The sequence below is a fragment of the Bubalus bubalis genome, chromosome 8 (assembly GCF_019923935.1).
Source record: "Bubalus bubalis isolate 160015118507 breed Murrah chromosome 8, NDDB_SH_1, whole genome shotgun sequence".
NCBI classification, from domain to species: domain Eukaryota; kingdom Metazoa; phylum Chordata; class Mammalia; order Artiodactyla; family Bovidae; genus Bubalus; species Bubalus bubalis.
Window position 1 is genome coordinate 57668670 of NC_059164.1, and position 24721 is coordinate 57693390.

At 38.2% G+C, this 24721-nt stretch overlaps 1 long non-coding RNA gene across 4 annotated transcripts in view; it reads right to left on the reverse strand.

Annotated features, from left to right (window-relative positions):
• LOC123334724 overlaps positions 1–24721 on the reverse strand; it is a 204860-nt gene that overhangs the window by 110105 nt on the left and 70034 nt on the right. The window lies entirely within an intron of this gene.

Genomic DNA, 24721 nt, shown 5'->3' on the forward strand with positions numbered 1-24721 from the left:
GAGGAGAAGGGAACAACAGAGGATGAGATGGTTGGATGGTATCACTGACTCGATGGACGTGAGTTTGAGTGAATTCCGGGAGTTGGTGATGGACAGGGAGACCTGGCATGCTGCAATTCATGGGGTCACAAAGAGTTGGACACGACTGAGTGACTGAACTGAACTGAACTGAATGACTTATCCAAATCGCCAAAGTAGCATGTCAAACCTAACATATCTACCCCACAAGAAAAACCTAGTGTTTCCCTCTAATCTAGGATTAATTTTTGTAGTCACCCTGAACTCTTCTCATTTCATGATATATAAAAACCTGTTGTTAAGTCCTATAAATTTTCTCATTGTTTCTGCTTCCTTACTGCTCTTTCCATCACTGGTATCTCTCTATTCAAATCTACTGTGCATACTGCTATTAGATAAATCTTTCTTAATCTTAGCATCAATAACAACATCAATTGAACATTTAATGATGATCTACTTTGTACAATGAGCAACATCATTATCTTATCAGATTCTCATAACTCTTGTAAGTAGGCACTAAAAATCATTGTTTTTATTGTGGAGAGGAGATAAAAAAGTTTCAATGAATTTAATCCTGCACAAGGAAATGAACCACAAAAAGAGCAGACTATGTATTTACATCAAGGTTAATCAGAGGCCCACACCCAGGTACTGAATCATCCAGTTGTCAAAAGCCATCAAGGGCTCCTCTGCCTGCTTTCTTCATCTGGCACTGTATTCCCTCATCAGTGAATCCCCAGTATACCTTCCCAGCTTTCCTTCTCACTGTTCTCTTCCAAAGAGCCTACAATTCAACCCGAATCTATACTCAGCATTCCCAACCCTCTCAATTCATTGCAACCTATAAGCTTTGTTTAGACTCTCTCCAGTATAACTCATTTCAGCTTCTACTCATTTTCCAAGACCAACTTCAAAGGCCCCTTCTCTCCATAAAACCCTGCTTTGTTTTGCAGGTTAAGTGGAATCTCTCCATCCCCTGACTCTGTGCAATATTATGCTTATAACTCTTGAGAAATGTCTTATTTTGTGCTTTATATTATTGTCCTTCTGCTCTTCTGTTATTAAACTAGAATGTAAAATCCTTGAGGACATGGACTGATCTTGACCTATCTGGTTGCTACCCTTGTATCAGAACCCCTAGAATTGTATACTAGACAATCAATGAAGAGTCAGTTCAACTGAACTAGATCTTTGGGGTCCAAGGATTCTGAAGCAAATGGGCAATGGCCCCCCCTTTCATTTTTGCCTTTTTATTCATAAAGCAATTATTTGATCTTTTTAAACTCTCAATTCTACTATTTTTCAGTATTTCTTTAATCTTAAGGAGACCCCTCCTCAGTGAATCAAGTCACTCTGGTCACAGTTTAAAGGACCAGCACTTTTATTCCAAAGCACTGATGTCTCTCTCTATAAGGCCCAAAATAACCTTGAACTCTCATTCTGCCATTTCCTGTCATGCTCCTTTCCAATACAATTAGTAAATCAAAGGGAAACCATTTTTAAAGTGTTTATCTTTTAGGTTGTTCTCACTTTGATGAAAAGAGACACCGTGATTTTTTTTTTTTTTTTTTGCTAGTCATTTTGTTGTTGTAAGCCAGAACCCCTACGGAATTCTACTGAGTATAGTTCAGTTGTAGCTTTTTGCAATTTAGGATCATTTATAATCTCTATAAATGATTCTGAATTAAGTATGCAAAGTATATCAGAAATATTCCTTTAATTTCTCTTATATAATGTTTAAAATATTTTTCCAAACAGTGCAATGCATCTTTTACTAGAGCAGTGCTTTGCCTGTGGAATTTAAAGATACTCCTATGTGACTCTTTAGATGACCTGGTTCTTGGTGGCACTTTATGTAAACCTACTGTGGTAAATTCAGACCAAGAGTTCAAAACTATTTGTATGGATTGATGGGCCATTTGGCCAAGGTGTCTCCTTACTAACAGCCATGTGTAAAATGGGTTATTAGGATGACAATGACTTGCTAGAACTTTTTTTTCAGTGGTCAAACAAATGTTACACTTAATATTCCTTTTTGTAACCTCCTTTGAAGTATTGCTTCCCCTTCATAAAAGTTACTTTTCTTAAAGTATTACACAATATATTTTCATTTCCTAATGCTGTTAAGTTATGAATATGATTCATCATTTCTAATCAATGAAATTGTGCTGCAATTTGGCTAAACAACAACTAAAGTTTAATTAAGTTTTCAGTCTCTGTGAGAAGAAAATCATCATTCTTATAAGGAAAAGAAAAATTGATCACCTGGGATATTTTAGGAGATTAAAACTTACATAACAATTTGACTGGGTATTGTTTCCTTGATAAGCTGTTCCAGCATATCAATATAAGAGCATTATACTTTTAATGCCAGGGTTGTATTAATATGCAAAAAGGAGATGCCTAATGTGCTTAAGTGCCTCAGTCTCTTAAACTATTAAATAAGAATATCTGTTTCACCGGCCTGTTTTGAGAATCATAAGTGATATATTAGAACATTTTGTAACAGTTCTATAAAAATATTAATGGCACCTTTTTGTCAACCATTCTGTACAGTGGATGTTCATCACATTTAAACTTACAGACATTAATCTTTTAAAATTTATTTAATTTCTCCTAAAGAGAACTCTACTTTTTTTTTTTTTGCAGGGAGGGGGAGCTGGAAAGAATGAAGAACTATATATTTTTGCATGAAACTTTGCCCCTTATTTACTGATATATTAATATCTAACACTTGTTGAATGACCAATTCCATCAAATACAGATATCAAGCTGCCTAGTAGAAATAATTCATACTACCTGGAAATGTAAATCAAAGCTCACAGGACCCCCACAACACAGGCTTGTAGTCTGACAGGTTTAAGTTCTTGCTCCAGCATTCACTTAAAAGCAGTGTGACACTGGACAAGTTATTTAATTAAGCCTTGAAATGAAGCGAAGTGATGTCATGTCCGACTCTTTGTGACCCCCTGGATTTAATCCACGTAATTCTCCAGGCCAGAATACTGGAGTGGAGAGCCTTTCCTTTCTCCAGGGGATCTTCCCAACCCAGGGATCAAACCCAGGTCTCCCACATTGCAGGCAGATTCTCTACCAGCTGAGTCACAAGGGAAGCCCAGGAATACTGACTGGAGTGGGTAGCCTAATTAAGCCTTGAGTTGCCTTGTAAGCTCCGTCGTGTCCGACTCTTTGTGGCCCTGTGGACTGTAGGCTCCTCCGTCCATGGGATTTTCCAGGCAAGAAGAATGGAGTGGGTTGCCATTTCCTTCTCCAGGGGATCTTCCCAACCCAGAGATCAAACCCAGGTCTCCTGCATTGTAGGCAGACGTTTTACTGTCTGAGCCACCAAGGAAGTCTAAAAGGGCATCAGAGACCTGTTATTGCTCAGTCTCAGGTGGCTGAACACCATTTGTCCCTCTAAGAAACACCAATCCCATAGGATTATAACAAGGATTTGTATAAAATAATTATTTCAGTATATCTAATTATAGCTACTGTACAATTATGAAAAGCAGCATATTTTAACCAAAACCATGTTGCTTGTTCTCAAAACACATCAGTTGAATACTTGAGGCAGATAGAATATTCTGAAGACTCCCAGAACTATATCTGTAGCCCATGGAAATATTTAGCTCCAGATCTCTGAATCCAACAGTTATAGACTATATCTACTTAAATATGTCCTAGACACATCAAACTCTACAATTCACTGTAGAACAATTCACTGTAGAGTTAGTCACTCAGTCGTGTCAGACTGCTGTGACCTCATGAACTGTAACCAGCCAGGCCCTTCTGTCCATGGGATTCTCTAGGCAAGAATACTGGAATGGGTAGCCATTCCCTTCTCCAGAGGATCTTCCTGACCCAGGGATCAAACCTGGGTCTCCTGCATTGTAGGCAGATTCTTTACCATCTGAGTCACTAGAGAAGCTGTAACTCTCTCTTAAAACCTGCACTTATACCACTAACTTCTGTTTGTGAACAGCCCCACCATTTCCCTCATCTGGCCCAGCTGGAATTACGCAGTCAGCCCTGACTCCACCATCTCACTCACCCTACTGTCAATCCAGTTAGTGGTTATCTGGAAATGTTCCCATTGTTTAGCTCTTACTGGAAAACAATACCAGGATAAAAAAGCAAAGATGTATTTATATATGTACATACCTTAGAAAATATCTTTTAGATACCCTATTTGGAAACATAAGGTAATTTGATGGAAAAAATAGGAACCATAATGCAAAGTGAGTTAACAACGTTTCTCTTTCTCTCTTCTGATGAGCAAGCTTTTTTATTTCCTTTGCATTTGGATAAGACTCCTTAATTTAGGAAAGGCAAAATGCCAAATACTCAATAATGAAATAAAGTTTAATAATAGGAAGATATCCATTAAAACAGTGAGTTCCGAATATAATGTAGAACCTAATGGTAAACATTCCTTAGGATTATTCCAGATGGCTGAAGTTTTAAAGTACTATATGTAGGAAGAAGAACAGAAGAACTATACAAAAAAGATCTTCACAACCAAGATAATCACGATAGTGTGATCACTTTCCTAGAGCCAGATATCCTGGAATGTGAAGTCAAGTGGGCCTTAGAAAGCATCACTACAAACAAAGCTAGGGGAGGTGATGGACTTCCAGTTGAGCTCTTTCAAATCCTGAAAGATGATGCTGTGAAAGTGCTGCACAGCAAATTTGGAAAACTCAGCAGTGGCCACAGGACTGGAAAAGGTCAGTTTTCATTCCAATCCCAAAGAAAGGCAATGCCAAAGAAGGCTCAAACTACTGCACAATTGCACTCATCTCACATGCTAGTAAAGTAATGCTCAAAATTCTCCAAGCAAAGCTTCAGCAAGATGTGAACCATTAACTTCCTGATGTTCAAGCTGGTTTTAGAAAAGGCAGAGGAACCAGAGATCAAATTGCCAACATCCACTGGATCACGGAAAAAGCAAGAGAGTTCCAGAAAAACATCTTTTTCTAATTTATTGACTATACTAAAGCCTTTGACTGTGTGGATCACAATAAACTGTGGAAAATTCTGAAAGAGATGGGAATACCAGACCACCTGATCTGCCTCTTGAGAAACCTATATGCAGGTCAGGAAGCAACAGTTAGAACTGGACATGGAACAACAGACTGGTTCCAAATAGGAAAAGGAGTACATCAAGGCTGTATATTGTCACCCTGCTTATTTAACTTATATACAGAGTACATCATGAGAAATGCTGGGCTGGAAGAAGCACAAGCCAGAATCAAGATTGCAGGGAGAAATATCAATAACCTCAGATATGCAGATGACACCACCCTTATGGCAGAAAGTGAAGAGGAACTAAAAAGCCTCTTGATGAAAGTGAAAGTGGAGAGTGAAAAAGTTGGCTTAAAGCTCAACATTCAGAAAACGAAGATCATGGTATCTGGTCACATCAGGGAAATAGATGGGGTAAGAGTGTCAGACTTTATTTTGGGGGGCTCCAAAATCACTGCAGATGGTGACTGCAGCCATGAAATTAAAAGATGCTTACTCCTAGGAAGAAAAGTTATGACCAACCTAGATAGCATATTCAAAAGCAGAGACATTACTTTGCCAGCAAAAGTCCGTCTAGTCAAGGCTATGGTTTTTCCAGTGGTCATGTATGGATGTGAGAGTTGGACTGTGAAGAAAGCTGAGTGCCGAAGAATTGATGCTTTTGAACTGTGGTGTTGGAGAAGACTCTTGAGAGCCCCCTGGACTGCAAGGAGATCCAACCAGTCCATTCTGAAGGAGATCAACCCTGGGATTTCTTTGGAAGGAATGATGCTAAAGCTGAAACTCCTATACTTTGGCCACCTCATGCGAAGAGTTGACTCATTGGAAAAAACTCTGATGCTGGGAGGGATTGGGAGCAAGAGGATAAGGGGGTGACAGAGGATGAGATGGCTGGATGGCATCTCTGACTTGATGGACATGAATCTGAGTGAAGTCTGGGAGTTGGTGATGGACAGGGAGGCCTGGCGTGCTGTGATTCATGGGGTCGCAAAGAGTCAGACACAACTGAGCGACTGAACTGAACTGAAGTAGGAAGAACATTTTCACACCACATAGGAGGTCTCTATTCATTAACTTTAAGAAGAGTTACTGAGTCTTTTTTGCAATCAGTGCACACTCATGAATTTCTCTATTCTTTTTTAATCACTGACAGTCTTTTGACTGCTTCATGAAAGAACCTATCCTAAGAGGCTTCCTAGGTCTTTTAGCTAACCAAGATACGGTCTTTCATGGGATCTTATATCCATCTTTTTTTCTCTTCAAAATGGTAGCAAACAAACCTGAGCAATGATAAAATTTTATACATATGCTACAGAGGATGAGATGGTTGGATGGCATCACCAACTCGATGGACATGGCTTTGGGTGGACTCTGGGAGTTGGTGATGGACAGGGAGGCCTGGCATGCTGCAGTTCATGGGGTCTCAAAGAGTCGGACACAATTGAGCGACTGAACTGAATTATAAATAAAGTAATGGTGTTTTATGAATATACTGAGATGTAGGGAATAAACACTCTCCTAAGCTTTTGATTACCTCACCGCTTAATGGAAAACAGTTTATCTTAATAAATGTTACTTCTGTTTTTCCAGTAGGTTTGTAAGATGTAGCAAAATTTGCAAGCAAGTGAAATGATCAGTGTTCCTTTTTCAATGAAAAACTTCCTTTTCCATGAATGATGAAACATTGGGAACATAGTTTACCACAGTTGATCATCTGAATTTTTGCTAGCTTTTCTTGATATTAAGATGTCACAGCCAGATTCTTTTCACATCCAAGAAGGACACAAATTCAGGTGCTTGCCAGTGAAAGGGACTGAAGCCCTGGCACGTGTGTGAGACCACTACCCCCCCACTCCCTGCCACTATAAACACACAGCTCTTGACAGTCAAAAAGTAACCAAGGGAATCTTCCAGGTATTCTTTGATCCCTAACTTATTCATTATAAACTCTAGTGAGATTTCATGTTGTGGTAGATATTCTTAGTCTGCCTAACGAAAGGTCTGGGTCCCTGTCATTCTGTTTGCCCCTTCCCTTAAATCCTTCCTTGTTCACATGCAGAATTATGTTTTGGTTCAGCCTAATAAGAAAACTAGTATCCCATTTTTTGAAGATAAACTAAAAAATAAAGGAAATGATATGTTATAAAGTGTCTGAAACTAACTGTATACATTAATTCCAATCTGTAATTGACCATCAAGAGGGAATACATGAATTTGAGTCAAGAGTCTTTTGGGTGAAGTGTATCTGAGAGACTGACAGGGGCCTTGATATATAGAGTCAGTCTGGCCTAACAGAAAATGGGAATTAAACGTGCATTATTCCACATGGAGAATAAGACACAAACTCCAATAAACCCAATCGTTAGTCATACTTGTCTCTAGCAGGTTTTCCCTATAGAATCCCATTCTTGCTAGATTCATGGTAGAAATCAGCCCTGTGGCTGAATCTATAGTGATGTCCCCAAAGATAATTAAATGAGGTTCCAATTAAGGAATCACTTAAATCTGACTTGGACTCAAATAACATTCATATGGAGTTAAAGAAATATCAACTTTATATCTTAAAATAGCATAGGATTATTTACTATTAAAGGTCTAGAAGACTTCAAGGAGAATTAGATCATAATGTCACTCAGTATTTGGTCAGTCTTAAGAGAAGATTTTTTTTCTATAATAATCACTAGTGACATTAAAATTATTCAACATCTCTATGTTTAAACCACTTACTACTGGGGTTCCTGGGATTCAGAAGACTTTGGAGGGAATCTAGAATCTGGGCAGAATGATGTCTAACTATAATAAAAGGTCTGTAAATTGCTTTGTTGAATGAGGTGATAATGGTAAGAAAGAAAAATCAGAGAGAGAAGGTAAAATGTCACTCAACAGGAAGTTAAAAGATTAGAATTCTAAATAATGTGTGACTTTACCTAAGGTACTTTAATCTTTTTGGACTTTTATTTTTAAGTCTTCAATAAGAGGGGATTAGAACTGCTACTTCCAGCAGATGAGGAAAGGCCCCAGAAGAGATCATTTCTCCACTGGCATGAACGAATGTGAGGTAACATATAACCTATATTTGATGTCCAAGATGTTTAAAAAGAATGAGAAAAAGGAAAATCCTCAGATGGGCAGAGAGAAAAGAAAGGTTGAGAGCCAGACTGGCAGCCCTGGAGTCTTAGGAATGGCTGGAGGTGGGTCATTTTCCACCATCATGGGACATATTATGAGACCTTGGGCACTTGAGGAGGGGTCATGGGCCTGAAAATTGAATAATTCCTGGTTCCTCTGAAGGCTGGAATTGTAAATAAGGAGGGATTTTGCTGGTGGTTCAGAGGGTAAAGAATTCACCTGAGACCCAGATTCAATCTCAGGATTAGGTAGATCCCCTGAAGAAGGGAATGGCAAACCCACTCCAGTATTCTTGCCTGGAAAATTTGAAGGACAGAGAAGCCTGGTGGGCCACAGTTCATGGGGTCACTAAGAGTCGGACACAACTGTGTAACTAATACACTTAAAATAATCTGGGCTCTATAGCCCATGGCAAAGTCAAGGAAGTTGATCTCTACCCTGGCGCTCAATGGAAAAATGTCTTCAGAAACAATTTTCAACTCTAGCTTTTCCTCAGTGGTTTGGAGCACAAATTTATATGAGATATGGTGCAGAAAAATCAGGGCCAGAAATTAATAACAGTGACAACAAAACAGACTTGAAGTGGTACTATCCTAAGTCGGCCTGTAGCAGTACATGTAAAATTGCTGTTAAGGACCCTTCAGCCACCCAGACGTTGTCATCTCTCCAGAGAGAAAAATCAATTTTCCCTCATTGGAAATTCAAATTCACATTCAAAAATTTCAAAACCCAAGGGAAGCAATCAGCAGACATGAAAACCAGACAATTAACACTCCAGGATCTCAAATTTTAGATTCATAATTTTAACGAGCCTGTGATGAGTAGAATTTTGTTCCCTCCACTCCCTACCACTAATATTCATACACTGAAGTCCTAACTCCCAATACCTCTGAACATGACCTTATTTGGGAATAGTCATAGCAGGGGTAACTAAGATGAGTCCTTCCTATGGACCTAGAGATTGTCATACTGAGAGAAGTCAGTCAGGCAGAGAAGGAAAAATATCATATGACATCTCTTATATGTGGAATCTAAAAAGAAATGATACGTATGAATTTACTTACAAAACAAAAAGAGAATCACAGACTTGGAGATTGAACTTATGGTTTTGGAGGGAGGGTTGGTGGAAGGGATAGTTGGGGAGTTTGGGATGGACACGTATACACTGCTTTATTTAAAATAGGATAGCTGACAAGCACCTATTGTATAGCACATGGAAGTCTCCTCAATGTTGTGTGGTGGCCTGAATGCAAAGGAGTTTGGGGGAGAATGGATACACGTGTATGTACAGCTGAGGCCCTTCGCTGTTCACCTGACACTGTCACAACATTGTTTGTTAATTGCCTATAATCCAACAAAAAATTAAAAGTTTTAAATAAATAAGAGCTGTTTTTCTACCTAATAAACAAAAAAAAAAAAAAAAAAGAAAGAAAGAAAGAAAAGGCCTTCCTGGAAAGGGTGGGCCCTTAATCCATTAGGACCCATTTCCTTATAAAAAGACAAAATCTGGACAAAGAGACATACACATAGGGATAAGACCATATGGACATGAATGCAGAAATCCAGGTGATGCTTCTATGAGCCAAGAAATGCAATAACTTGCCAGCAAACCATGAGCAGCTAGGAGAGAGACTTGGGACAGATCCTCCCCTAGCAGCTCCCAGAAGAAACCAATCCTGCTGACACATTGGTTTTGGACTTCTAGTCTCAAGACTGCTGACAACAAATTTGTGTTGTTTGTGGTACTTTACTACAAGAGCCCTAGGAAACTAATAGAGAGACACAAAGTAAGCAGGTGTAAAATAAAGAGATATGAGAAGGCAAAGATATAAAAATAAAATAAGACATAAAAACCAGGTGACGTAAAAAAGAGAAATATAGATAGACCAATTAAAATCTCCATGAACAAGTTAAATGTCAGACATAACAAAATAAATATCAATATATAAGTGAGATTACTACCCAGAATGCAGCATAGAGAAATAAAGACCTTATAAGTTGAAATAAAGATTAAAAGACACAAAGGATAAAATACTAAGACTGAGTATTAGCCAAAAAGGAGATGTAGGAGGGGGAAGTACAGAAAATGGAGAATATCACCTGAAGTAACAAGAATTTCCCAAAGTTGATAGAAAATCTCTCTCCTCCAGGAAGTGCAATAGAGCCCAAGCAGGACAGATAAAAATAAACTCCCAACAATATGATTACATGAAACTGTAGGACATCTAAAGCAGCTTGAAATGTGCTGAAAGACAACTCTCAAAGCTAGAGTTGTATATGTAGGAGACTAAATATTGTGTTTTTGGAGATATAAGATTGAACACAAAATGAAAAAACCAATAAGGAGCAAAGGAGCTAAAAGAATTGCACATATATCTACACTCAAGTATATTTAAAATTAGGTTGAACCCTATTGGTAGTTAAAGAAATGCAAAGAAATAGGGGAAAACAACAGAATGGCAAAGACTACAGATCTCTTCAAGAAAATCAGAGATACCAAAGGAACATTTCATGCAAAGATGGGCTTGATAAAGGACAGAAATGGTATGGACCTAACAGAAGCAGAAGATATTAAGAAGAGGTGGCAAGAATACAAAGAAGAACTGTACAAAAAATAGCTTCATGACCAAGATAATCACGATGGTGTGATCACTCACCTAGAGCCAGACATCCTGGACTGTGAAGTCAAGTGGGCCTTAGAAAGCATCACTATGAACAAAGCTAGTGGAGGTGATGGAATTCCAGTTGAGCTATTCCAAATCCTGAAAGATGACGCTGTGAAAGTGCTGCACTCAATATGCCACCAAATTTGGAAAACTCAGCAGTGGCCACAGGACTGGAAAAGGTCAGTTTTCATTCCGATCTCAAAGAAAGGCAATGCCAAAGAAAGTTCAAACTACTGCACAATTGCACTCATCTCACACGCTAGTAAAATAATGCTCAAAATTCTCCAAGCCAGGCTTCAGCAATACGTGAAGCGTGAACTTCCTGATGTTCAAGCTGGTTTTAGAAAAGGCAGAGGAACCAGAGGTCAAATTGCCAACATCCGCTGGGTCATGGAAAAAGCAAGAGAGTTGCAGAAAAACATCTATTTCTGCTTTATTGACTATGCCAAAGCCTTTGACTGTGTGGATCACAATAAACTCTGGAAAATTCTGAAAGAGATGGGAATACCAGACCACCTGATCTGCCTCTTGAGAAATCTGTATGCAGGTCAGGAGGCAACAGTTAGAACTGGACCTGGAACAACAGACTGGTTCCAAATAGGAAAAGGAGTATGTCAAGGCTGTATATTGTCACCCTGTTTATTTAACTTATATGCAGAGTACATCATGAGAAACGCTGGACTGGAAGAAACACAAGCTGGAATCAAGACTGCCGGGAGAAATATCAATAACCTCAGATATGCAGATGACACCACCCTTATGGCAGAAAGTGAAGAGGAACTCAAAAGCCTCTTGATGAAAGTGAAAGTGGAGAGTGAAAAAGTTTGCTTAAAGCTCAACATTCAGAAAACTATGATCACGGCATTCGGTCCCATCACTTCATGGGAAATAGATGGGGAAATAGTGTCAGACTTTATTTTTGGGGGCTCCAAAATCACTGCAGATGGTGACTGCAGCCATGAAATTAAAAGACGCTTACTCCTTGGAAGGAAAGTTATGACCAACCTAGATAGCATATTCAAAAGCAGAGACATTACTTTGCCAGCAAAGGTCCGTCTAGTCAAGGCTATGGTTTTTCCAGTGGTCATGTATGGATGTGAGAGTTGGACTGTGAAGAAGGCTGAGCGCCGAAGAACTGATGCTTTTGAACTGTGGTGTTGGAGAAGACTCTTGAGAGTCCCTTGGACTGCAAAGAGATCCAACCAGTCCATTCTGAAGGAGATCAACCCTGGGATTTCTTTGGAAGGAATGATGCTAAAGCTGAAACTCCAGTACTTTGGCCACCTCATTCGAAGAGTTGACTCATTGGAAAAGACTCTGATGCTGGGAGGGATTGGGGGCAAGAGGAGAAGGGGACAACAGAGGATGAGATGGCTGGATGGCATCACTGACTCGATGGACGTGAGTCTGAGTGAACTCTGGGAGTTGGTGATGGACAGGGAGGCCTGGCGTGCTGCGATTCATGGGGTCGCAAAGAGTTGGACACGACTGAGTGACTGATCTCATCTAAACAACAGTGACTAATTTGGAAGATGTTTAAAGCCAAATGGAAATACGTATGCAATTATCAAAACTCAATGTACTCTTAACATGTGCGTATTTTATGTAAAGTATAGGCCATAAGCTGATTTTTTTAAACAAATAGAACTAAAATGCTACATTATAACAAATTAGAAAAAAAGCATAGATTACATTTAAACTTTTCTAATACATTGTTTTGGAGGAGGAGAAGAAAAATGGTTAACTTTAGATTGTTATCAACGTTAAAAAAAAAGAGCATGTTGAACATTTAAAGGTAAGATGAAAAGAATGGAAGCTCTGAGGATACAGGGACAGTCTGTTCTTCTTCCTTTGTTATGACTTTAAAAATATAACACAGGCACAGAAATCAAGCAGTAGTACCCAGTCACGAGGAGTCAACCTAATGATCCCAGAAAGCTTTTATTAAAAGTTTATTTAAATAAAAACAGAGAGAGAGAGCGAGATTGGCCATGCAGGCCCTTGAGGATATGTCTTCAGGTTGTATTTTGAGGAATGTTTTTTTTTCTTTTCCCCCACATTAATGCACCCAGAAAATAATGAGATGCAATAAGGCTGGAATGGGGGCATGGGAGCAGATGTTGATATTAAAACCTATTCAGACTTGGGAGAAATGTATAGTATCCTGTGGACAAAATGAGTTATAGATCACAGTTCAGAGATGAATGATTGCAAGACTTTTAGAGAAGTGGAGAACCTTTGTAAATTTCTAGGTCAGGCACTTTATTTAATAGATGAAGACACTGGGGTCTAGAGAGGCTAGTAATTCATGCTACAACATTTGTATTCCTGAACAATCAACTGCTACTATATCCTTTCTTTGAAGAGTAATTACATTTTTCACACCAGAGACAAAGATTTATATAACACCTTGGGAAATGCCTTTAAAAATGTGCTATTCAGGACAGTTATTTCAGTTAAGGTAGCTAATTGGGTACTTAAAGTAGTTAGTGTATTTGCATGCTTAATTAACTATAATTTATTTAAAAGTGCTCCAATATCAAATTGCTGTGGAATGCATTTGAGGCTAAAATTATTCTTTTGAAAAGTTTTATTCCTCTCCATTTCTTTTGCAATACTAGGCAAAACTAAAATTTTATTGTGTTAAAGGAAAATTATCAAGTGGAACTAAAAACACAAAATGAAAAAAAAAAAAGAGCAGGGATAAGATGTTGAAACTAAATAAAAACAGATCATTAAAGACTCATTCAAGGATTACAAGAAAAACAATTTAATCCAAGCAAGAATAATTTGCAAATAAAATAGCAGTAGTCGTATGGTGTTACAGAAAGTACTACAAACTAAGTTAAACTACTTGGATTTTAGTAGTAGTTTTGATCATTGACAACTCCTTAGTGTCTCTTGACCTCACTATTCTCATTTGCACAATGGGTTTATGTGGTTATCTTTAAATACAAAAATTCCAAAGGACCAGATTTGATTAAATAAAAGCACTTTACCTTGGGGCCAGCTTTATCACCTGATAGATCTGGATTTTCATGCAATCAGTTCAAACAGCCTATGTATCCACCCTTGGTTTGTGGTTTTGTTGGTGGTGGTTTATGGTAGCAAGTGCTTATTGCTAAATTCCTGAAATGTTTTCTGTGGATATAGAGATTACAATCAGAAGGTATACGCAGCTTCAAATGACACATTGTTACCCTCTTGTTTAATACAACTTGATGGGAAGAGCCAACTCATTAGAAAAGATCCTGATGATGGGCAGGAGAAGGGGGTGACAGAGGATGAGATAGTTCGATGGCATCACTGATTCAATAGACAAGTTTGAGAAAACTCCAGGAGACAGTGAAGGACACGGAAGCCTGGTATGTTGCAGTCCATGGAGTCACAAAGAGTTGGATATAACTTAGTGACTGAACAACAACAAATGGAGCTGTTTTGGTCCTCTCTGCCCAGATCCTTAATATCTCTAGAATTCTTCTTCTTCTCTCCGTTCTTATTCTCAGTGTCTTAGGTCTGACTCAGTTGTTACTTATCTGGAGGCAATAGCCTCCTAATTAGTCTTGCTTTCTTTGCCAATCCATTTACCACAAAATTCTTAAAAGCATCATGAGAACATGTACATGAGATTGCGTTAAAAAAGAACCTTCAACTGTTGCCCAACATTTTTAAATGAAGTTCACAATTCTCAGGATGATATCCAAGGTCCTTGCAGATCTGATCCACACCTCTCTTTGCAGAGTCAGCTCTTCTCCCATTTCAACAACACAATACTTTGTGCATCCAGTGACTTTATTGCCACAACCCCTAAATTTGCCCTCTGCTGTTCTCTCCAACCAGTAAGTCCCTGTCCTTTGCACTCTGCATACTCCTTTTCTGCTTACTTCATTCCTAAGCTTTGCCAAATTCCCTCCCTGTCATTTAGATACAGTGACCAGAACACTGTGTGGATAATTATTGGAACCTATCCCACTGTATTATAATTGTTTACTTAAAAAAAATTACCATTAGAAATGGGTAAATTAAAACATTGTTCTTCTGTTCTTTTTTGAATCATCTGTGTTTCTTGTGCCTACAACATGTTTTATCTGAGGGTAGAAGGTCTACAAATAATAATATAGTGATTGAATAAATATCCTCTTTTATACTTTGTCACAAAGAACAAATAGCTTCTCCTCAAATATAAAACCCTGCATGCAGAATTCTAAAACATTAAATCCTTATACTTTTTCTGAAACTTTGAAAATTCCAAATTACTTATTTATGAATATTGGGTGCATTTGAATTAGACAAAGAAAAAAATATCTGACATTTGGATGGAGAGTATATTTCCTGTAAATAGAGCTTTTCATAAGAACTAAATGACATGTCTTAAAAACTGATGACAAATGGAAATTTGTCAGTAACTATTATTAATGTATAGTTTTATTAACAGCTGTGTTTTTGTTTATTGTTAAATGTAACAATATATATAAAGGAAAAAAATGTTAGTTTTAAGTAACAGGTGGAGAACTGAGCCGGAAATTTTAAGATCAAGAACAGGAGTATATATGATGTAAGATATCAATTGTTCTGTGCATTATTATTATTGTTGACACTGAGTTACATGCTTTTGTGACTCTAGTTAGACTTTCCAGCAATGTTAGGTATCAGTACTATTACATATTATATACCTAACACTATTCTCAATGTCTTGCACACAAACTCATTTATTCTTAATGATACCCTATAGGGTAAATAAAATGATTTTCCCCATTTTATGTAAGAGGGAACTGAGGCACAAATGGGTTAGGTAAGTGCTAAAAGCCACGTAGCTAGTTAAGGACAGAGCCAGCAATGGACTCAGCACCTTCTAGCTTCAGGTGTTCTCCAATACACTACTCTTAAATTTAAGGAAGTTGAAGAGTATCCACTTCATGAAGCTGTTGCCAAGATTAAGGCTAATACCTGTAGTAGACTGTATTCTTGGTGCTAATTCTTCAGTTCTCCCCTTCTTCACGCCCTTTGCCATGTGATGACTTTCAGTTTCTTCCACTAAAAGAGCATGTTACTTCTCTACCTGGTGATTTGGGTCCTACAACCTGCTTTGGTAAATAGAACTGGGTAAAGATGATGGTGTGCCCATCAGTGTTCTTGTACTTTGCCATCACCATGGAAGGAACATAACTAGGGTAGCCCCTGGTCCCAGGAAAAAGATGAGACATGTGATGCAGCCCCCCAGGTGCACCAGCCTAGATCAACCAACTCCAGCTGTTCTTCAGAGGTATGAGCTAAATAAAATGCCTCCTTTTGTACACCTGAGATTTTGTCATTCTATTAACTACAAAACCCATCAAAATATACACTGGCAGTCTGTGTTAGGACTCAGGGCTTTCACTGCTGGGTGCGTGCATACTAAGTTGTTTCAGCTGTGTCTGACTCTCTGCAACCTCATGGTCTGTAGCCCACCAGGCTCCTCTGTCCATGGGATTCTCCAGGCAAGAATACTGGAGTGGGTTGCTATGCCCTCCTCCAGGGGAGCTACCTGACCCAGGGATCAAAACTGCATCTCTTATATCTTCTGAATTGGCAGGCAGGTTCTTTACTACCAATGCCACCTGAGAAGCCCAGGCGCCCAAGTTCAATACCTGGTCAGGGAACTAGGATTACACATGTCATGCGGTGCAGCCAAACTAAAAGAGTTTAAATTTCACCTAGGCCAGAGGCTGGAATATGGGAGCTTTCTATAGAGATTATATATCGTACTCTCTCTCTTTGTGCTCATGGTTCTGTTTTAAACAAATAACTTCCTAAGAATATATAATTAAATTTCCTTTTTAATTTTATGAGGTAAGAGCACACAGGGTATAGCATGAGACTATAAATACTTTGATGGCAAAAACCCTGTTTTCTTTCATCTTTTAATGCTCAGCTCCTCCAACAGTACCCTAAGTAGGGGTTCAATAGATATCTGATCAAAGGACTATTTGTTTCTTCCTTTCTAGTGGAATTGTTCCAGGCTGAGCTACCATGTTTGGCAGTAATAAGATAGGACAGGAACTTTGGAAACTGTTTAGTCATGTATTGCATCACTATCTAGTAATTTCTACAAGAAAACCTTTTATGTTAAATCTATTACAATGAGTATGTTTTATAATTAAGCCCTATGCAATAATTAAAGATCCCAAAGATCCCCAACTTCAGGGTTTTAATTTGTTACTGAAATAGTAATTGGTTGTAAAGAAGTAAAAAGCACTACAAGATGAGTGTATCATAGTGGCACTAGTTACAAAGAAAACAGACATGCCTCTTAGCCTGTGCAAATTAAGAAAATCAAATTTGGGACTTTCCTGGTGGTCCAGTGGCTGAGACTCTGAGCTCCCAACGCAGGGGGCCCAGTTCAGTCCCTAGTCAGGGAACTAGATCTTGCATGATGCACCTAAGAGTTGGCATGGCATGCAACAGTAAAGATCCCATGTACTACAATACTAAGACCCAGTGTAGCCAAATAATTTTTTTTTTAAAGAAAATTGAACTTTTCCCCAACCATCCATTCAGCATTCCTCATAAACACTAATGAAAGTATGAACTACATCTACTAGACTGTATCTACTATGACTAAATCAAGAAGAAATTCTGCAAGCAGTAATCGGATGCTCCATGTCCCCTGCTTTACCATTTCTAACTAGAGCAGCCAGAGGCATTATTCTGCCCAGTCTCTTTGAGACTCCTGGAAGCCCCACCCTACCTAGGTCCTGACTCTGAGCACTCTCTAGGTCTTTGGTTTGTATGTCCAGTTTCCAGTCTCAAGACCCACACTCACCCCTACCCATTTCAGCCTGCCCTGGGCCTCTGGTTCTTCATGACTATTTAATCCCACTAAATAACCATCAATTAGTAAAGAGAAAAAGTAAACCTTATTTCTTTTCCTTTAGTGTCCCAAATTTCCTTCTTTTATTTTTATTCCAGCAAAAGATGCTAAATAAAACGGTCTTTTCTGTTAGTTGGAGAAGGCAATAGCAACCCACTCCAGTACTTTTGCCTGGAAAATCCCATGGACGGAGGAGCTTGGTAGGCTGCAGTCCATGGGGTCACTAGAGTCGGACACGACTGAGGGACTTCACTTTCACTTTTCACTTTCATGCATTGGAGAAGGAAATGGCAACCCACTCCAGTGTTCTTGCCTGGAGAATCCCAGGGACGGGGGAGACTGGTGGGCTGCCGTCTCTGGGGTCACACAGAGTTGGACACGACTGAAATGACTTAGCAGCAGCAGCAGCAGTTTCTGTTAGTAGAAGACACCAGCCAACACTGCAGCACACATTCTAATAATGGTTATCGGTTTATATATTTAATGATTCCCCCTCATCCTTACACACACATGCTACAGGCTAATGAATCTCTACAACGATCTTGTGTTACAGAAGTGATGTGAGCCGCCCTGGCCGAGAGACAAAAGAGTGGATACTCTCGGGGGTACCTTTATATCCTTCCCTAAACCTGTTAAAGTGTTATATATAAGACTTTAAAAACTTTACAAGGGTTACTTATTTTACATGCTTGTTGCTGATCTTCGTTGCCTCCTCCTAAATTGAAGATTTGCCTTACAAGGTGAATCACACAAAAGTGAAGTTAAGAGTTGCTGCTGGGCACGGCCAAGTGTAAAGCCTATAAAATCAAGAAATTAGTACTACTCAAAGTTCTTACAAATATCAGTATTTTCATTACTCTACTCAACTATTTAATAAAAAGGTAAAATTTGAGAGAAATAATTTATATTTTTCTAACTTTATATATTTATTGGCGTACAGATGATTAATAAGGTTGTGATAGTTTCAGATGGACAGCAAAGGGACTCAGTCATGCATATACATGTATCCATTCTCTCCCAAACATTTTAATTAAATACATTAAATAGGTTAATTAAGAACAAATTATAAAAGATCTATTTCTTTCTGGATTATTCTTTCTGTTTCCTTCTCCCCTCCACTTTAAGATGTTCATGTCTCTATAGCTACTTATATAATATGCATTTATAAAGTGCTTGAATATTTTAAAAGTCATTATTAAGTTACTTAAGGAACTCAACAGGAATTTTAAAAGATACATGCAAAAATATTTTCTCCTAGGCAAACAATGTAAGAATTTAGTTTTCTTTAAACATTTCAATAGGCATTCATAATTAGGGGTATTTTCTGATTTCTATCCTAAAGGAGACCATCTTTTAAATGAGGAGAACTTGTGAGATTGAAGGATCTGGAATCAAATAAAAGTTACAGTAGAATTTGGTTACATAAAATAGTTTCCTGCAAATATGAACAAGAAACAAGAAATATCTCCTCATATTTCTAGTGTTAACTTTCTGTTGCTTTTTAAAGTAAGTTATTTATAGATTGTACGGTTTATATGGGAGGTAATAAAAGCAAGTGATGCTTCTTCAAAATGAAAAGGTAGATTCAAGTCATGTTTTTATTTGTTGAGAAATATACTCTATTTATTGGAGAAGGAAACAGCGACCAACTCCAGTATTCTTGCCTAGAGAATTCCATCGACAGAGGAGCCTGGTGGGCGACAGTCCATGCAGTCACAAAGAGTTGGACATGACTGAGTGCCTATCGCTTCACTTCACAAACTCGATCTACACTACAGGATAACTTCCCTGGTGGCATTATTGGTAAAGAATTCACCTGCCAGTACAGAAGACATAAGAGACATGGGTTTGATCCCTAGGTCAGGTAGATTCCCCTGGAGGAGTAATTGGCAACCCACTCCAGTATTATTTCCTGAGAATCCCATGGATAGAGAAGCCTGTTGAGCTACAGTCCTTAAGGTTACAAAGAGCTGGACACAATTGAGCACACACATACGCTATAGTATACAAGTCAACTGAGTTATCTGTTGGTGGAGTGTGTATCGCCCAGCAATAATCAGCAAGTTCCATATGTTAAAGAAATATCATCAAGCAGCCACTAAGAGGAGGTGTTTTAGGCAGAAGTCTAGGATGGACCCCAATATCCCTGCCTCTTGATGTAACAACTGCATATTCCCATCCTCTACAGTGTTCCAAAAAACATCTATTTCTGCTTTATTGACTATGCCAAAGCCTTTGACTGTGTGGATCACAATAAACTGTGGAAAATTCTGAAAGAGATGGGAATACCAGACCACCTGACCTGCCTCTTGAGAAACCTATATGCAGGTCAGGAAGAAACAGTTAGAACTGGACATGGAACAACAGGTTCCAAATAGGGAAAGGAGTACGTCAAGGCTGTATATTGTCACCCTGATTATTTAACTTTTATGCAGAGTACATCATGAGAAACACTGGACTGGAAGACGAACAAGCTGGAATCAAGACTGCCGGGAGAAATATCAATACACTCAGATATGCAGATGACACCACCCTTATGGCAGAAAGTGAAGAGGAACTAAAGAGCCTCTTGATAAAAGTGAAAGTGGAGAGTGAAAAAGTTGGCTTAAAGCTCAACATTCAGAAAACAAAGATTATGGCATCCGGTCCCATCACTTCATGACAAATAGATGGGGAAACAGTGGAAATGATGGCTGACTTTATTTTTGGGGGCTCCAAAATCACTGCAGATGGTGACTGCAGCCATGAGATTAAAAGACGCTTACTCCTTGGAAGGAAAGTTATGACCAACCTAGATAGCATATTCAAAAGCAGAGACATTACTTTGCCAATAAAGGTCCATCTAGTCAAGGCTATGGTTTTTCCAGTAGTCATGTATGGATGTTAGAGTTGCACTATAAAGAAATATGAGTGCCAAAGAATCGATGCTTTTGAACTGTGGTGTTGGAGAAGACTCTTGAGAGTCCCTTGGACTGCAAGGAGATCCAACCAGTCCATCCTAAAGGAGATCAGTCCTGGGTGTTCTTTGGTAGGACTGATGTTGAAGCTGAAACTCCAATACTTTGGCCACGTGATGCAAAGAGTTGACTCATTTGAAAAGACTCTGATGCTGGGAAGATTGAGGGTAGGAGGAGGAGGAGATAACAGAGGATAAGATGGCTGGATGGCGTCACCGACTCAATGGACATGGGTTTGGGTAGACTCCAGGAGTTGGTGACGGACAGGGAGGCCTGGCGTGCTGAGGTTCATGGGGTTGCAAAGAGTCGGACACGACTGAGCAACTGAACTGAACAGTGTCGATGGCACATGAATACGGAGTTTACTCCTGTTATTAAGTTTTTTATAAGACAAGGCTAAAGGGATTCTGAATATATAAATAGGGCCCCAAAGCAGTTGATTCTGGAGTTTATCAAAGGAAGATTATCCTGAGTTGATCTGACCTAGTTCAGCCTTTAAAAAGAAAATCCTGCTATATGCAGCATCAATGAACCCTGAGGACATTATGCTAAGTGAAACAAGTCACAAAAGGACAATATAACATGAGTCATTTATATGGAGTATCAGAAATAGTTAATTTCATGGAAGCAGAGAGCAGACTAGCTATTGTCAGGGGGAAGGGATACAGGAAAATGCAGAGTTGGAATCAATGGGAATAAAGTTTCTGCATGATGAGCAAGTTTTAGAAATCTGCTGTATAACACTGTGTCTGTAGTCAACATGATTGCACTACACACTTATAATGTTAAGAGGGTACATCTCATGTTAAGTGTTCTCACCACAATAACATACATTTTTTTAAAAAAAGGAGTTCTTTCTGAGGCCCCAGATTAGTGGCTTAGAGTGGGCAAGCACTGGAGAAATTAAAAAAAAATGTCTCTAAGGCTCAAATAGAATAGCTTCAGATGAGCACTATAACATATGCAATGGATTATGTATTAATTTGTTAACTATAGGTTTAAAGGGGAGATGACATTTTAATCTGGGAATTGTGTATGAATAGGATAACAGGATACAAAATCCAATCATACTCACTTTCACACTCTGAGTATAAGAAGAATGATAAAAAGGAAACGAGCTTTTCTATTTATCAATATTAATTTTTCCTAAAATATGATTATAGCTCATCGGTCTCAGAATTACCTGTAGTGTGTGACTTTAAATCTACAAATCTGATCCCATGGCTAGTAAATCAAGATCTCTAGAGGCCTACGTTTTATTTTGTTTTGGATTCTCAAATACCAAACAGGATCTGTTAAGATGCAGAGTTAGAGAACAACTCAGATACCCACTTCCAGATGGAGTAAGTCTTTCTGGGAGAGGGTTAAGTTTGCAGAAAGATGACAGGGACCAGGACTAGGACTTTTCAAAGAGTCCAGACCAAGAGCATCATATGCTTTTCGGTAGGTCTTCTTCCCAGGGAATTCTGAGGTCTGGAAAGGAGTAATTATGAACACCCAGACTTTAATTTAGAAAGAACATGTTATTTGGAAAACAAATATAGATATACCTTGGAGATATTGTGGATTCTCTGCCAGGCCACCTCAGTAAAGCAAATATCACAATAAAGCAGGTCACACAAAATTTTTGGCTTCCCAGTGCATATAAAAATTAGGTTTATGCTATACTGTAGTCTATGAAGTGTGCAAAAGCATTATGTCTAAAAAACAATGTACATATTTTTAAAAATAATCTATTGCTAAAAAATACTAATAATCATCTGACAATGTCAGGTTGCTCCGAATCTTCAATTTGTGAAAAAACAAACAAACAAACAAAAAAACCCCACTGTATTTGTGATGCGCAATAAAATAAGACACAATAAAATGAGGTATGCCTGTATCCTTTATTCCCTTTAACAGGTCACAATGACACAAAGCCTCTTATACATTGGAGTTAGAAAAAAGATCCATATATATCTTCAACACAACAAAAGCCTTCTCTTCCCCTGACCAGATGGTTTCTCATTCTAATGGAGGCAGAGCAGGAAAGGAGAAAGGTTAGAGGCAATCATTTTGTGACAGTTTATAGAATTATAAAACTGGGTTTGAGTCCTTTTACCAGGACCCAAATGCTATCATATTTAACATGTCAATAGATTTCTAAACTTGTGTCTCCCAACTCTTTGAAATTCAATGCCAAATTTCCAGCTGTCTGATATACCCAATACAAAATCCTCTCTTTCCCTTTTCTCCTCCTGTATTATCTATTTCAATAATCTGTGCCCAGCTTCCTCCCTACTTGATGTCAGAGAAGGTGCATAAAAGGTGTCCCAGACTCATTAGTTATCCGAGAAATGCAGATTAAAATTGTCAGAAAGTAAAAGCACTAACTCAAGTGGCTAATTCTATTGTAAAGAATTTATAGAGCAACTGGAACCTTCATACAGTACTAATAGGAATGTAAAATGATACAATCACATTGGAACATCGATGGTTTCCTACAAAGTGAAGCATACACTTACTCTATGACACAGCAATCACACTTTTAGTTATTCACGCAGAAAAATGTAGCCAATAGATTTGTGCAAGAATGTTCAAGCAACTTTATTCAAAATAACCAAACCTAGAAATAACCCACAAGTCATGAACACATTTAGAAAAATGAACCTGTTTTATACTTATATAATAAAATACTATTCAACAATAAAACAAAATGCAGATACATAAAACAGCATAAATGAATTTCAAAAACATTATATTGAGCAAAGAAAGTCAGATACAAATCACTGTATGATGATTCCCCTTATAAAAAGTTTAAGAACAGAAAAAAGTTATTTATGTTATTAGAAAGGGGGATACTCTGAGTTGATGAAAATATTGTACATCTTTATAGGGCTATGGGTTACATGGCTATAGATGTTTATCAACACTCACTGAAGTATTTAAGATACATACATTTCATTGTACATGGATTTTACCTCAAAAAAAGTGCTATTAAAATTTATGGCATTTTTTTGGTCATTCTTGTAGAATATACAAGAGCAGGAAAGAGTAAATTGTTCTTTGAATTTCATACAGAAAGCATTTTTTTCCCCATCTAGGAGGTCATCATGTTGCATACCTAGAAATCACAAATTCTATGTACATGTTCGATATCAAGCACTTTATTCCTATTTCTTTAGGACTCATAATATTTACCAACCTAGAGTCATTTCTCTTCTTTGTCCTTGAAAGCTCCTATTTTTAACTGCTGGTTTCTAAGTTCACCAGGGTCCATTAGAGACAGATTGAAGAAGCAGAAAAAGAATAAAGCACCAGGTATAGGAAAGAAAATAAAATGCACTGACAGTCTATTATTTTATCCTTGGAACTAACACTGCTTGCAGTAGTACCTTATGTCAAACAATCTATCAGCTATCAAGCACTAAGTCCTGAACCTTAGAAACAAGAAATACCAAACATGGGGTTGACTAATTGCAGTGGCAGCACCTGAGGACATAAATATCCCACGGCAGAACTTGAAACGAGACTGGTTCCTCATGTATCCCCTCCAGATAGATGAGGATTCAGCTGCAGTGAAATGCTGGTCAGAGTTAATGAAGAGTTGTCAGTGCTGGGAAATGTTGAGTTTGAATTTACAGTTGACTGAATCTGGCATATCGTAAGCCAATCAGTATGAAAGCCAAGTACAAACAAAATACCTGGTAATTAGTGATGGCCAGTTCAACATGGATCACACTCAAAATGTTGTCACCATCTGTCATTTGCTTGAAAAGCTATTAAAACTACAAGATCTGGATTATTACTACCTATCATTTTTCATTCCATGTGCTACCACATCTCTGTTGCAATTTCTTCAACCATGTTAGATAGCACTTATTAAAAAGAAACTTATTTCCCTTCTCCAAATAAATTATAGTCAGAAGCTTGTATGTTTTAATTTCTTGGACAAAAACATTTCAGTGCACCTTAAATGGGTGTTTACTTAAATAATAAGTGATGAAAGGAAGTGGGAAATATTTTGAATTCAATAATATAACGTAATTCTGGGACACCACAAAAAACCCACAATGAATCCAGCTCAAAATGCA